Source organism: Ipomoea triloba, chromosome 10 (genome assembly GCF_003576645.1).
Source record: "Ipomoea triloba cultivar NCNSP0323 chromosome 10, ASM357664v1".
NCBI classification, from domain to species: domain Eukaryota; kingdom Viridiplantae; phylum Streptophyta; class Magnoliopsida; order Solanales; family Convolvulaceae; genus Ipomoea; species Ipomoea triloba.
This window is the reverse complement of record NC_044925.1, coordinates 12,752,795-12,766,733: the sequence shown is the minus strand read 5'-3', so window position 1 is coordinate 12,766,733 and position 13,939 is coordinate 12,752,795. Positions and strand designations below refer to the sequence as shown.

The 13,939-nt window shown below is 31.0% G+C and overlaps 1 long non-coding RNA gene and 8 other non-coding genes across 9 annotated transcripts; 8 read left to right on the top strand and 1 right to left on the bottom strand.

The window, feature by feature from the left end:
• Positions 1 to 659: 659 nt before the first annotated feature.
• On the bottom strand, positions 660 to 914 carry LOC116031359. Its single transcript, XR_004100581.1, has 2 exons — positions 798 to 914; positions 660 to 692 (listed from the first exon to the last, which is right to left on the bottom strand). It is a non-coding gene; the product is annotated as an uncharacterized LOC116031359 (long non-coding RNA).
• A 669-nt stretch (positions 915 to 1,583) lies between these two features.
• TRNAD-GUC lies at positions 1,584 to 1,655 on the top strand. Its single transcript has one exon. It is a non-coding gene; the product is annotated as a tRNA-Asp (tRNA).
• Positions 1,656 to 2,580: 925 nt separating this feature from the next.
• TRNAD-GUC lies at positions 2,581 to 2,652 on the top strand. The gene has a single exon. It is a non-coding gene; the product is annotated as a tRNA-Asp (tRNA).
• A 2,009-nt stretch (positions 2,653 to 4,661) lies between these two features.
• On the top strand, positions 4,662 to 4,733 carry TRNAD-GUC. The gene has a single exon. It is a non-coding gene; the product is annotated as a tRNA-Asp (tRNA).
• A 2,937-nt stretch (positions 4,734 to 7,670) lies between these two features.
• TRNAD-GUC lies at positions 7,671 to 7,742 on the top strand. The gene has a single exon. It is a non-coding gene; the product is annotated as a tRNA-Asp (tRNA).
• A 926-nt stretch (positions 7,743 to 8,668) lies between these two features.
• Positions 8,669 to 8,740, top strand: TRNAD-GUC. The gene has a single exon. It is a non-coding gene; the product is annotated as a tRNA-Asp (tRNA).
• Positions 8,741 to 10,692: 1,952 nt separating this feature from the next.
• On the top strand, positions 10,693 to 10,764 carry TRNAD-GUC. The gene has a single exon. It is a non-coding gene; the product is annotated as a tRNA-Asp (tRNA).
• Positions 10,765 to 11,690: 926 nt separating this feature from the next.
• On the top strand, positions 11,691 to 11,762 carry TRNAD-GUC. Its single transcript has one exon. It is a non-coding gene; the product is annotated as a tRNA-Asp (tRNA).
• Positions 11,763 to 12,718: 956 nt separating this feature from the next.
• Positions 12,719 to 12,790, top strand: TRNAD-GUC. Its single transcript has one exon. It is a non-coding gene; the product is annotated as a tRNA-Asp (tRNA).
• Positions 12,791 to 13,939: the final 1,149 nt, after the last annotated feature.

The following is a 13,939-nucleotide window of genomic DNA, read 5'->3' as shown; positions in this document are numbered from 1 at the left end:
TATATATATATATATATACATAATACACACATAAATATATATACTACACGTATATACATAGGTTTCATATACATAATACCACTTCCTTATAAGAAAATTTCAGCTAGCGCAGTCTGAAAGATTGAGCCGGTAAAGATAGTTCCCGAACTCTTTTTCACTTGAAATTTTTATGGTAGAACCCTAACTCATAGTACTTGATGTTCATAAAAAGTTTTGGTCACCTAGGTTCACGAATTAACACAGAAAATTACATTTTTACCCTTGGCAGTGTGCTGTCCGGATTTTCTGCTCTCTGGACCAGTTTTGGGAAAAATTCCGAAAACCATACTTCCACTACTCCAATCATTATGAAATTTTATATGCAGGTTCTAGACTTATAGAACTACATGTCTAAAAAAAAATTGGATCAAAATACTTTACCGATTTGTCCCAGAAAATCACGGAAGTTACTGCCAGAATCTACCCTGATTTTTCCTTTCACTATTTTCACAACTATAAGCATATATGGGCATAAATATGATATGTACATGCATTTTCAGCCATTATCATGTATAGAAACATATTCATAAAACCCCTAATCTCATCATTCACTATCAATTATCTAGTTTCAAATAACCTCAACCAAATAAAGGGATTCCTTACCTTCCGTAGGAAGCAAATCTTGGATCTTTCCCCAAATTCACCTTAAAACCCTAACATAAAACACGGTAATACGAATATGGTTCAACAAAATTCTACCCAAAACTATGAACTAGGAGTAAAACATAACTTTTAACCGATTAAAAATTGAAATTTACCGAACCAATCGCGATCCAAGCTCGAAAATTGCTTCTCTCTCCCTCCCTCTCTCTCTCTCTCTCTCTCTCTCTTACGGAAATGAGGGTGAAGACGAAATGAAGAAATGGAAATGAAGAAATGTGACTTGCTCAATCTTATCCCTTACATATATACATATACGTAACAATATATTTAATAATAATAATAATAATAATAATAACAATAATAATAATAATAATTATTATAATAATAAAATATAATATGTGGGATGCTTATCCAATTATATATAATAATAATATTAATAAAATATCTCCACAACATATCAGTTGTGGTCCAAACAGATAAAGTTTCGGTGGAAAATAATCCAGAAAGAATAATTTCCGACACCAAAATTTTATTCCAGTCAAAAGCTCCCAAAATGGGCTAGGTTCAGTACATTGCGAAATTTCGCGAAGTACGATCAGAAATAAATTTCGACCCTTATAGCTCATCCAATTTCAACTTAACTAAGCAGGAAGTTCATACTTAGTCATATATGCCTAATCATCCATTTCCAAAGAAATCCGAGCTGAAAATTCGTCCCCCAAAAATTTTACGGTTCGTGACCGGCACATACGATCGCAGCTTAATAACAACTATACTTACTTATAAAAATTCTTTCGAAATATCTGAAGATCATAACTTAGGAATGTCAACGCCTTAGGATAATGTTAATAAAATACGGGGTATTACAGACAGCCACACGCACACATTGTATTGGGTCTACTGGAAACAGGAATATGTGACTTTCTTGGTGTGCCGCACAAGTCGTTGTAGTATAGTGGTGAGTATCCCCGCCTGTCACGCGGGAGACCCGGGTTCGATCCCCGGCAACGGCGTCTTTTCCTTTAAGCTTTTATAGGAAAACAAAGCAAAGCTTAATCAAACAAAACATTAGTAATCCGACCTGCCGGATTCAAACCAACGACCTAAGGATTTCAACTCAAATTACTCTTAGTGCATATGGATTAAAGCGAAGTTAATTTTAATAGGTTCTTCCACTTTTCTCTACTTGCAGGGCATCTAGTTAAGTTAGACTACCAAACTCCGTAATGCTCAAGCTACACACCCAAATAAACATTCATGATTCACCAACAAACAACCTTTGTTATTATTAATATCATGATACCCGTGCGATGCACGGTCTATATATTATAATGATTATTGTTATGTAAAGATGCTAAGATGTGTTACTATTATTAAATAAAGTTTTTTTTTTATGAAAGACCTATGTTGATTTATAAGTTTGATTATATATTGACATTTGATATTTATAACTGAAGATACAATTTAAAAAAACACTTATTAAAAATATTTTTTTGAAATATGTGAATACAAAAAATAACCTTGAAAATATGAGTTAATATTTGATTTTAGAATTGAGATTAATGTCATGTTGAACGCCAATTACTTTTTGTAGCTATGGTAATCAATTTTATATCTCAAGATCGAAACAAATTAAATTTGTAAATCAAAATCTTTGACATTATCGTGATTATTCATGAGAATTGATTAATGTTTCTTGTAAATTATAATTTTAAATGGATTTGTATGTATAATTGTAGTTTGTTGATGGTATTGGATGTAAATATGAATATAAATGATGGTTAATTATTGAATTTTTACATTATAAAGTAATAATATAATAAACTCAGCAGTGACTACGACATGTATTAGTTTGATTTGAAATCGACAGCCACACGCACACATTGTATTGGGTCTACTGGAAACAGGAATATGTGACTTTCTTGGTGTGCCGCACAAGTCGTTGTAGTATAGTGGTGAGTATCCCCGCCTGTCACGCGGGAGACCCGGGTTCGATCCCCGGCAACGGCGTCTTTTCCTTTAAGCTTTTATAGGAAAACAAAGCAAAGCTTAATCAAACAAAACATTAGTAATCCGACCTGCTGCCGGATTCAAACCAACGACCTAAGGATTTCAACTCAAACTACTTTTAGTGCATATGGATTAAAGCGAAATAAGAAGCACAAAGTTAATTTTTTTCGCTACTTGCAGGACATCTAGTTAAGTTAGACTACCAAATCCGTAATGCTCAAGCTACACACCCAAATAAACATTCATGATTCACCAACAAACAACCTTTGTTATTATTAATATCATGGTACCCGTGCGATGCACGGTCTATATATTATAATGATTATTGTTATGTAAAGATGCTAAGATGTGTTACTATTATTAAATAATGCTTTTTTTTTATGAAAGACCTATGTTGATTTATAAGTTTGATTATATATTGACATTTGATATTTATAACTGAAGATACAATTTAAAAAAACACTTATTAAAAATATTTTTTTGAAATATGTGAATACAAAAAATAACCTTAAAAACTATGAGTTAATATTTGATTTTAGAATTGAGATTAATGTCATGTTGAACGCCAATTACTTTTTGTAGCTATGGTAATCAATTTTATATCTCAAGATCGAAACAAATTAAATTTGTAAATCAAAATCTTTGACATTATCGTGATTATTCATGAGAACTGATTAATGTTTCTTGTAAATTATAATTTTAAATGGATTTGTATGTATAATTGTAGTTTGTTGATGGTATTGGATGTAAATATGAATATAAATGATGGTTAATTATTGAATTTTTACATTATAAAGTAATAATATAATAAACTCAGCAGTGACTACGACATGTATTAGTTTGATTTGAAATCGACAGCCACACGCACACATTGTATTGGGTCTACTGGAAACAGGAATATGTGACTTTCTTGGTGTGCCGCACAAGTCGTTGTAGTATAGTGGTGAGTATCCCCGCCTGTCACGCGGGAGACCTCGGTTCGATCCCCGGCAACGGCGTCTTTTCCTTTAAGCTCTTTATAGGAAAACAAAGCAAAGCTTAATCAAACAAAACATTAGTAATCCGACCTGCTGCCGGATTCAAACCAACGACCTAAGGATTTCAACTCAAACTACTTTTAGTGCATATGGATTAAAGCGAAATAAGAAGCACAAAGTTAATTTTTTTCGCTACTTGCAGGACATCTAGTTAAGTTAGACTACCAAACTTCGCTACTTGCAGGACATCTAGTTAAGTTAGACTACCAAACTCCGCTACTTGCAGGACATCTAGTTAAGTTAGACTACCAAACTCTGTAATGCTCAAGCTACACACCCAAATAAACATTCATGATTCACCAACAAACAACCTTTGTTATTATTAATATCATGGTACCCGTGCGATGCACGGTCTATATATTATAATGATTATTGTTATGTAAAGATGCTAAGATGTGTTACTATTATTAAATAATGCTTTTTTTTTTTGAAAGACCTATGTTGATTTATAAGTTTGATTATATATTGACATTTGATATTTATAACTGAAGATACAATTTAAAAAAACACCTATTAAAAATATTTTTTTGAAATATGTGAATACAAAAAATAACCTTAAAAATATGAGTTAATATTTGATTTTAGAATTGAGATTAATGTCATGTTGAACGCTAATTACTTTTTGTAGCTATGGTAATCAATTTTATATCTCAAGATCGAAACAAATTAAATTTGTAAATCAAAATCTTTGACATTATCGTGATTATTCATGAGAATTGATTAATGTTTCTTGTAAATTATAATTTTAAATGGATTTGTATGTATAATTGTAGTTTGTTGATGGTATTGGATGTAAATATGAATATAAATGATGGTTAATTATTGAATTTTTACATTATAAAGTAATAATATAATAAACTCAGCAGTGACTACGACATGTATTAGTTTGATTTGAAATCGACAGCCACACGCACACATTGTATTGGGTCTACTGGAAACAGGAATATGTGACTTTCTTGGTGTGCCGCACAAGTCGTTGTAGTATAGTGGTGAGTATCCCCGCCTGTCACGCGGGAGACCCGGGTTCGATCCCCGGCAACGGCGTCTTTTCCTTTAAGCTTTTATAGGAAAACAAAGCAAAGCTTAATCAAACAAAACATTAGTAATCCGACCTGCCGGATTCAAACCAACGACCTAAGGATTTCAACTCAAATTACTCTTAGTGCATATGGATTAAAGCGAAGTTAATTTTAATAGGTTCTTCCACTTTTCTCTACTTGCAGGACATCTAGTTAAGTTAGACTACCAAACTCCGTAATGCTCAAGCTACACACCCAAATAAACATTCATGATTCACCAACAAACAACCTTTGTTATTATTAATATCATGATACCCGTGCGATGCACGGTCTATATATTATAATGATTATTGTTATGTAAAGATGCTAAGATGTGTGACTATTATTAAATTTTTTTTTTTTTTATGAAAGACCTATGTTGATTTATAAGTTTGATTATATATTGACATTTGATATTTATAACTGAAGATACAATTAAAAAAAACACCTATTAAAAATATTTTTTTGAAATATGTGACAAAAAATAACCTTAAAAATATGAGTTAATATTTGATTTTAGAATTGAGATTAATGTCATGTTGAACGCCAATTACTTTTTGTAGCTATGGTAATCAATTTTATATCTCAAGATCGAAACAAACGAAATTTGTAAATCAAAATCTTTGACATTATCGTGATTATTCATGAGAATTGATTAATGTTTCTTGAAAATTATAATTTTACATAAATTTGTATGTATAATTGTAGTTTGTTGATGGTATTGGATGTAAATATGAATATAAATGATGGTTAATTATTGAGTTTTTACATTATAAAGTAATAATATAATAAACTCAGCAATGACTACGACATGTATTAGTTTGATTTGAAATCGACAGCTACACGCACACATTGTATTGGGTCTACTGGAAACAGGAATATGTGACTTTCTTGGTGTGCCGCACAAGTCGTTGTAGTATAGTGGTGAGTATCCCTGCTTGTCACGCGGGAGACCTGGGTTCGATCCCCGGCAACGGCGTCTTTTCCTTTATGCTTTTATAGGAAAACAAAGCAAAGCTTAATTAAACAAAACATTAGTAATCCGACCTGCTGCCGGATTCAAAACAACGACCTAAGGATTTCAACTCAAATTACTCTTAGTGCATATGGATTAAAGCGAAATAAGAAGCACAAAGTTAATTTTAATAGGTTTTTCCACTTTTCTCTACTTGCAGGACATCTAGTTAAGTTAGACTACCAAACTCCGTAATGCTCAAGCTACACACCCAAATAAACATTCATGATTCACCAACAAACAACCTTTGTTATTATTAATATCATGATACCCGTGCGATGCACGGTCTATGTATTATAATGATTATTGTTATGTAAAGATGCTAAGATGTGCTACTATTACTAAATAAAGCTTTTTTTTTTTATGAAAGACCTATGTTGATTTATAAGTTTGATTATATATTGACATTTGGTATTTATAACTGAAGATACAATTTAAAAAAACACTTATTAAAAATATTTTTTTGAAATATGTGAATACAAAAAATAACCTTGAAAATATGAGTTAATATTTGATTTTAGAATTGAGATTAATGTCATGTTGAACGCCAATTACTTTTTGTAGCTATGGTAATCAATTTTATATCTCAAGATCGAAACAAATTAAATTTGTAAATCAAAATCTTTGACATTATCGTTATTATTCATGAGAATTGATTAATGTTTCTTGTAAATTATAATTTTAAATGGATTTGTATGTATAATTGTAGTTTGTTGATGGTATTGGATGTAAATATGAATATAAATGATGGTTAATTATTGAATTTTTACATTATAAAGTAATAATATAATAAACTCAGCAGTGACTACGACATGTATTAGTTTGATTTGAAATCGACAGCCACACGCATACATTGTATTGGGTCTACTGGAAACAGGAATATGTGACTTTCTTGTTGTGCCGCACAAGTCGTTGTAGTATAGTGGTGAGTATCCCCGCCTGTCACGCGGGAGACCCGGGTTCGATCCCGGGCAACGGCGTCTTTTCCTTTAAGCTTTTTATAGGAAAACAAAGCAAAGCTTAATCAAACAAAACATTAGTAATCCGACCTGCTGCCGGATTCAAACCAACGACCTAAGGATTTCAACTCAAATTACTCTTAGTGCATATGGATTAAAGCGAAGTTAATTTTAATAGGTTCTTCCACTTTTCTCTACTTGCAGGACATCTAGTTAAGTTAGACTACCAAACTCCGTAATGCTCAAGCTACACACCCAAATAAACATTCATGATTCACTAACAAACAACCTTTGTTATTATTAATATCATGATACCCGTGCGATGCACGGTCTATATATTATAATGATTATTGTTATGTAAAGATGCAAAGATGTGTTACTATTATTAAATAATGCTTTTTTTTATGAAAGACCTATGTTGATTTATAAGTTTGATTATATATTGACATTTGATATTTATAACTGAAGATACAATTTAAAAAAACACCTATTAAAAATATTTTTTTGAAATATGTGAATACAAAAAATAACCTTAAAAATATGAGTTAATATTTGATTTTAGAATTGAGATTAATGTCATGTTGAATGCTAATTACTTTTTGTAGCTATGGTAATCAATTTTATATCTCAAGATCGAAACAAATTAAATTTGTAAATCAAAATCTTTGACATTATCGTGATTATTCATGAGAATTGATTAATGTTTCTTGTAAATTATAATTTTAAATGGATTTGTATGTATAATTGTAGTTTGTTGATGGTATTGGATGTAAATATGAATATAAATGATGGTTAATTATTGAATTTTTACATTATAAAGTAATAATATAATAAACTCAGCAGTGACTACGACATGTATTAGTTTGATTTGAAATCGACAGCCACACGCACACATTTTATTGGGTCTACTGGAAACAGGAATATGTGACTTTCTTGTTGTGCCGCACAAGTCGTTGTAGTATAGTGGTGAGTATCCCCGCCTGTCACGCGGGAGACCCGGGTTCGATCCCCGGCAACGGCGTCTTTTCCTTTAAGCTTTTTATAGGAAAACAAAGCAAAGCTTAATCAAACAAAACATTAGTAATCCGACCTGCTGCCGGATTCAAACCAACGACCTAAGGACTTCAACTCAAATTACTTTTAGTGCATATGGATTAAAGCGAAATAAGAAGCACAAAGTTAATTTTTTTCGCTACTTGCAGGACATCTAGTTAAGTTAGACTACCAAACTCCGTAATGCTCAAGCTACACACCCAAATAAACATTCATGATTCACCAACAAACAACCTTTGTTATTATTAATATCATGATACCCGTGCGATGCACGGTCTATATATTATAATGATTATTGTTATGTAAAGATGCTAAGATGTGTTACTATTATTAAATAATGCTTTTTTTTATGAAAGACCTATGTTGATTTATAAGTTTGATTATATATTGACATTTGATATTTATAACTGAAGATACAATTTAAAAAAACACCTATTAAAAATATTTTTTTGAAATATGTGAATACAAAAAATAACCTTAAAAATTTGAGTTAATATTTGATTTTAGAATTGAGATTAATGTCATGTTGAACGCTAATTACTTTTTGTAGCTATGGTAATCAATTTTATATCTCAAGATCGAAACAAATTAAATTTGTAAATCAAAATCTTTGACATTATCGTGATTATTCATGAGAATTGATTAATGTTTCTTGTAAATTATAATTTTAAATGGATTTGTATGTATAATTGTAGTTTGTTGATGGTATTGGATGTAAATATGAATATAAATGATGGTTAATTATTGAATTTTTACATTATAAAGTAATAATATAATAAACTCAGCAGTGACTACGACATGTATTAGTTTGATTTGAAATCGACAGCCACACGCACACATTGTATTGGGTCTACTGGAAACAGGAATATGTGACTTTCTTGGTGTGCTGCACAAGTCGTTGTAGTATAGTGGTGAGTATCCCCGCCTGTCACGCGGGAGACCCGGGTTCGATCCCCGGCAACGGCGTCTTTTCCTTTAAGCTCTTTATAGGAAAACAAAGCAAAGCTTAATCAAACAAAACATTAGTAATCCGACCTGCTGCCGGATTCAAACCAACGACCTAAGGATTTCAACTCAAATTACTTTTAGTGCATATGGATTAAAGCGAAATAAGAAGCACAAAGTTAATTTTTTTCGCTACTTGCAGGACATCTAGTTAAGTTAGACTACCAAACTCCGTAATGCTCAAGCTACACACCCAAATAAACATTCATGATTCACCAACAAACAACCTTTGTTATTATTAATATCATGGTACCCGTGCGATGCACGGTCTATATATTATAATGATTATTGTTATGTAAAGATGCTAAGATGTGTTACTATTATTAAATAATGCTTTTTTTTATGAAAGACCTATGTTGATTTATAAGTTTGATTATATATTGACATTTGATATTTATAACTGAAGATACAATTTAAAAAAACACCTATTAAAAATATTTTTTTGAAATATGTGAATACAAAAAATAACCCTAAAAATATGAGTTAATATTTGATTTTAGAATTGAGATTAATGTCATGTTGAACGCCAATTACTTTTTGTAGCTATGGTAATCAATTTTATATCTCAAGATCGAAACAAATTAAATTTGTAAATCAAAATCTTTGACATTATCGTGATTATTCATGAGAATTGATTAATGTTTCTTGTAAATTATAATTTTAAATGGATTTGTATGTATAATTGTAGTTTGTTGATGGTATTGGATGTAAATATGAATATAAATGATGGTTAATTATTGAATTTTTACATTATAAAGTAATAATATAATAAACTCAGCAGTGACTACGACATGTATTAGTTTGATTTGAAATCGACAGCCACACTCACACATTGTATTGGGTCTACTGGAAACAGGAATATGTGACTTTCTTGGTGTGCCGCACAAGTCGTTGTAGTATAGTGGTGAGTATCCCCGCCTGTCACGCGGGAGACACGGGTTCAATCCCCGGCAACGGCGTCTTTTCCTTTAAGCTCTTTATAGGAAAACAAAGCAAAGCTTAATCAAACTAAACATTAGTAATCCGGCAGGGAAAACAAAGCAAAGCTTAATCAAACAAAACATTAGTAATCCGACCTGCTGCCGGATTCAAACCAACAACCTATTTTTAGTGCATATGGATTAAAGCGAAATAAGAAGCACAAAGTTAATTTTTTCGCTACTTGCAGGACATCTAGTTAAGTTAGACTACCAAACTCCGTAATGCTCAAGCTACACACCCAAATAAACATTCATGATTCACCAACAAACAACCTTTGTTATTATTAATATCATGGTACCCGTGCGATGCACGGTCTATATATTATAATGATTATTGTAATGTAAAGATGCTAAGATGTGTTACTATTATTAAATAATGCTTTTTTTTATGAAAGACCTATGTTGATTTATAAGTTTGATTATATATTGACATTTGATATTTATAACTGAAGATACAATTTAAAAAAACACCTATTAAAAATATTTTTTTGAAATACGTGAATACAAAAAATAACCTTAAAAATATGAGTTAATATTTGATTTTAGAATTGAGATTAATGTCATGTTGAATGCTAATTACTTTTTCTAGCTATGGTAATCAATTTTATATCTCAAGATCGAAACAAATTAAATTTGTAAATCAAAATCTTTGACATTATCGTGATTATTCATGAGAATTGATTAATGTTTCTTGTAAATTATAATTTTAAATGGATTTGTATGTATAATTGTAGTTTGTTGATGGTATTGGATGTAAATATGAATATAAATGATGGTTAATTATTGAATTTTTACATTATAAAGTAATAATATAATAAACTCAGCAGTGACTACGACATGTATTAGTTTGATTTGAAATCGACAGCCACACGCACACATTGTATTGGGTCTACTGGAAACAGGAATATGTGACTTTCTTGGTGTGCCGCACAAGTCGTTGTAGTATAGTGGTGAGTATCCCCGCCTGTCACGCGGGAGACCTCGGTTCGATCCCCAGCAACGACGTCTTTTCCTTTAAGCTCTTTATAGGAAAACAAAGCAAAGCTTAATCAAACAAAACATTAGTAATCCGACCTGCTGCCGGATTCAAACCAACGACCTAAGGATTTCAACTCAAATTACTTTTAGTGCATATGGATTAAAGCGAAATAAGAAGCACAAAGTTAATTTTTTTCGCTACTTGCAGGACATCTAGTTAAGTTAGACTACCAAACTCCGTAATGCTCAAGCTACACACCCAAATAAACATTCATGATTCACCAACAAACAACCTTTGTTATTATTAATATCATGGTACCCGTGCGATGCACGGTCTATATATTATAATGATTATTGTTATGTAAAGATGCTAAGATGTGTTACTATTATTAAATAATGCTTTTTTTTATGAAAGACCTATGTTGATTTATAAGTTTGATTATATATTGACATTTGATATTTATAACTGAAGATACAATTTAAAAAAACACCTATTAAAAATATTTTTTTGAAATATGTGAATACAAAAAATAACCTTTAAAATATGAGTTAATATTTGATTTTAGAATTGAGATTAATGTCATGTTGAACGCCAATTACTTTTTGTAGCTATGGTAATCAATTTTATATCTCAAGATCGAAACAAATTAAATTTGTAAATCAAAATCTTTGACATTATCGTGATTATTCATGAGAATTGATTAATGTTTCTTGTAAATTATAATTTTAAATGGATTTGTATGTATAATTGTAGTTTGTTGATGGTATTGGATGTAAATATGAATATAAATGATGGTTAATTATTGAATTTTTACATTATAAAGTAATAATATAATAAACTCAGCAGTGACTACGACATGTATTAGTTTGATTTGAAATCGACAGCCACACGCACACATTGTATTGGGTCTACTGGAAACAGGAATATGTGACTTTCTTGGTGTGCCGCACAAGTCGTTGTAGTATAGTGGTGAGTATCCCCGCCTGTCACGCGGGAGACCCGGGTTCAATCCCCGGCAACGGCGTCTTTTCCTTTAAGCTCTTTATAGGAAAACAAAGCAAAGCTTAATCAAACAAAACATTAGTAATCCGGCAGGGAAAACAAAGCAAAGCTTAATCAAACAAAACATTAGTAATCCGACCTGCTGCCGGATTCAAACCAACAACCTATTTTTAGTGCATATGGATTAAAGCGAAATAAGAAGCACAAAGTTAATTTTTTTCGCTACTTGCAAGACATCTAGTTAAGTTAGACTACCAAACTCCGTAATGCTCAAGCTACACACCCAAATAAACATTCATGATTCACCAACAAACAACCTTTGTTATTATTAATATCATGGTACCCGTGCGATGCACGGTCTATATATTATAATGATTATTGTTATGTAAAGATGCTAAGATGTGTTACTATTATTAAATAATGCTTTTTTTTTATGAAAGACCTATGTTGATTTATAAGTTTGATTATATATTGACATTTGATATTTATAACTGAAGATACAATTTAAAAAAACACCTACTAAAAATATTTTTTTGAAACATGTGAATACAAAAAATAACCTTAAAAATATGAGTTAATATTTGATTTTAGAATTGAGATTAATGTCATGTTGAATGCTAATTACATTTTGTAGCTATGGTAATCAATTTTATATCTCAACATCGAAACAAATTAAATTTGTAAATCAAAATCTTTGACATTATCGTGATTATTCATGAGAATTGATTAACGTTTCTTGTAAATTATAATTTTAAATGGATTTGTATGTATAATTGTAGTTTGTTGATGGTATTGGATGTAAATATGAATATAAATGATGGTTAATTATTGAATTTTTACATTATAAAGTAATAATATAATAAACTCAGCAGTGACTACGACATGTATTAGTTTGATTTGAAATCGACAGCCACACGCACACATTGTATTGGGTCTACTGGAAACAGGAATATGTGACTTTCTTGGTGTGCCGCACAAGTCGTTGTAGTATAGTGGTGAGTATCCCCGCCTGTCACGCGGGAGACCTGGGTTCGATCCCCAGCAACGACGTCTTTTCCTTTAAGCTCTTTAGCTCTTTATAGGAAAACAAAGCAAAGCTTAATCAAACAAAACATTAGTAATCCGACCTGCTGCCGGATTCAAACCAACGACCTAAGGATTTCAACTCTAATTACTTTTAGTGCATATGGATTAAAGCGAAATAAGAAGCACAAAGTTAATTTTTTTCGCTACTTGCAGGACATCTAGTTAAGTTAGACTACCAAACTCCGTAATGCTCAAGCTACACACCCAAATAAACATTCATGATTCACCAACAAACAACCTTTGTTATTATTAATATCATGGTACCCGTGCGATGCACGGTCTATATATTATAATGATTATTGTTATGTAAAGATGCTAAGATGTGTTACTATTATTAAATAATGCTTTTTTTTTATGAAAGACCTATGTTGATTTATAAGTTTGATTATATATTGACATTTGATATTTATAACTGAAGATACAATTTAAAAAAACACCTATTAAAAATATTTTTTTGAAATATGTGAATACAAAAAATAACCTTAAAAATATGAGTTAATATTTGATTTTAGAATTGAGATTAATGTCATGTTGAACGCTAATTACTTTTTGTAGCTATGGTAATCAATTTTATATCTGAAGATCGAAACAAACGAAATTTGTAAATCAAAATCTTTGACATTATCGTGATTATTCATGAGAATTGATTAATGTTTCTTGTAAATTATAATTTTAAATGGATTTGTATGTATAATTGTAGTTTGTTGATGGTATTGGATGTAAATATGAATATAAATGATGGTTAATTATTGAATATTTACATTATAAAGTAATAATATAATAAACTCAGCAATGACTACGACATGTATTAGTTTGATTTGAAATCGACAGCCACACGCACACATTGTATTGGGTCTACTGGAAACAGGAATATGTGACTTTCTTGGTGTGCCGCACAAGTCGTTGTAGTATAGTGGTGAGTATCTCTGCTTGTCACGCGGGAGACCCGGGTTTGATCCCCAGCAACGGCGTCTTTTCCTTTATGCTTTTATAGGAAAACAAAGCAAAGCTTAATTAAACAAAACATTAGTAATCCGACCTGCTGCCGGATTCAAACCAACGACCTAAGGATTTCAACTCAAATTACTCTTAGTGCATATGGATTAAAGCGAA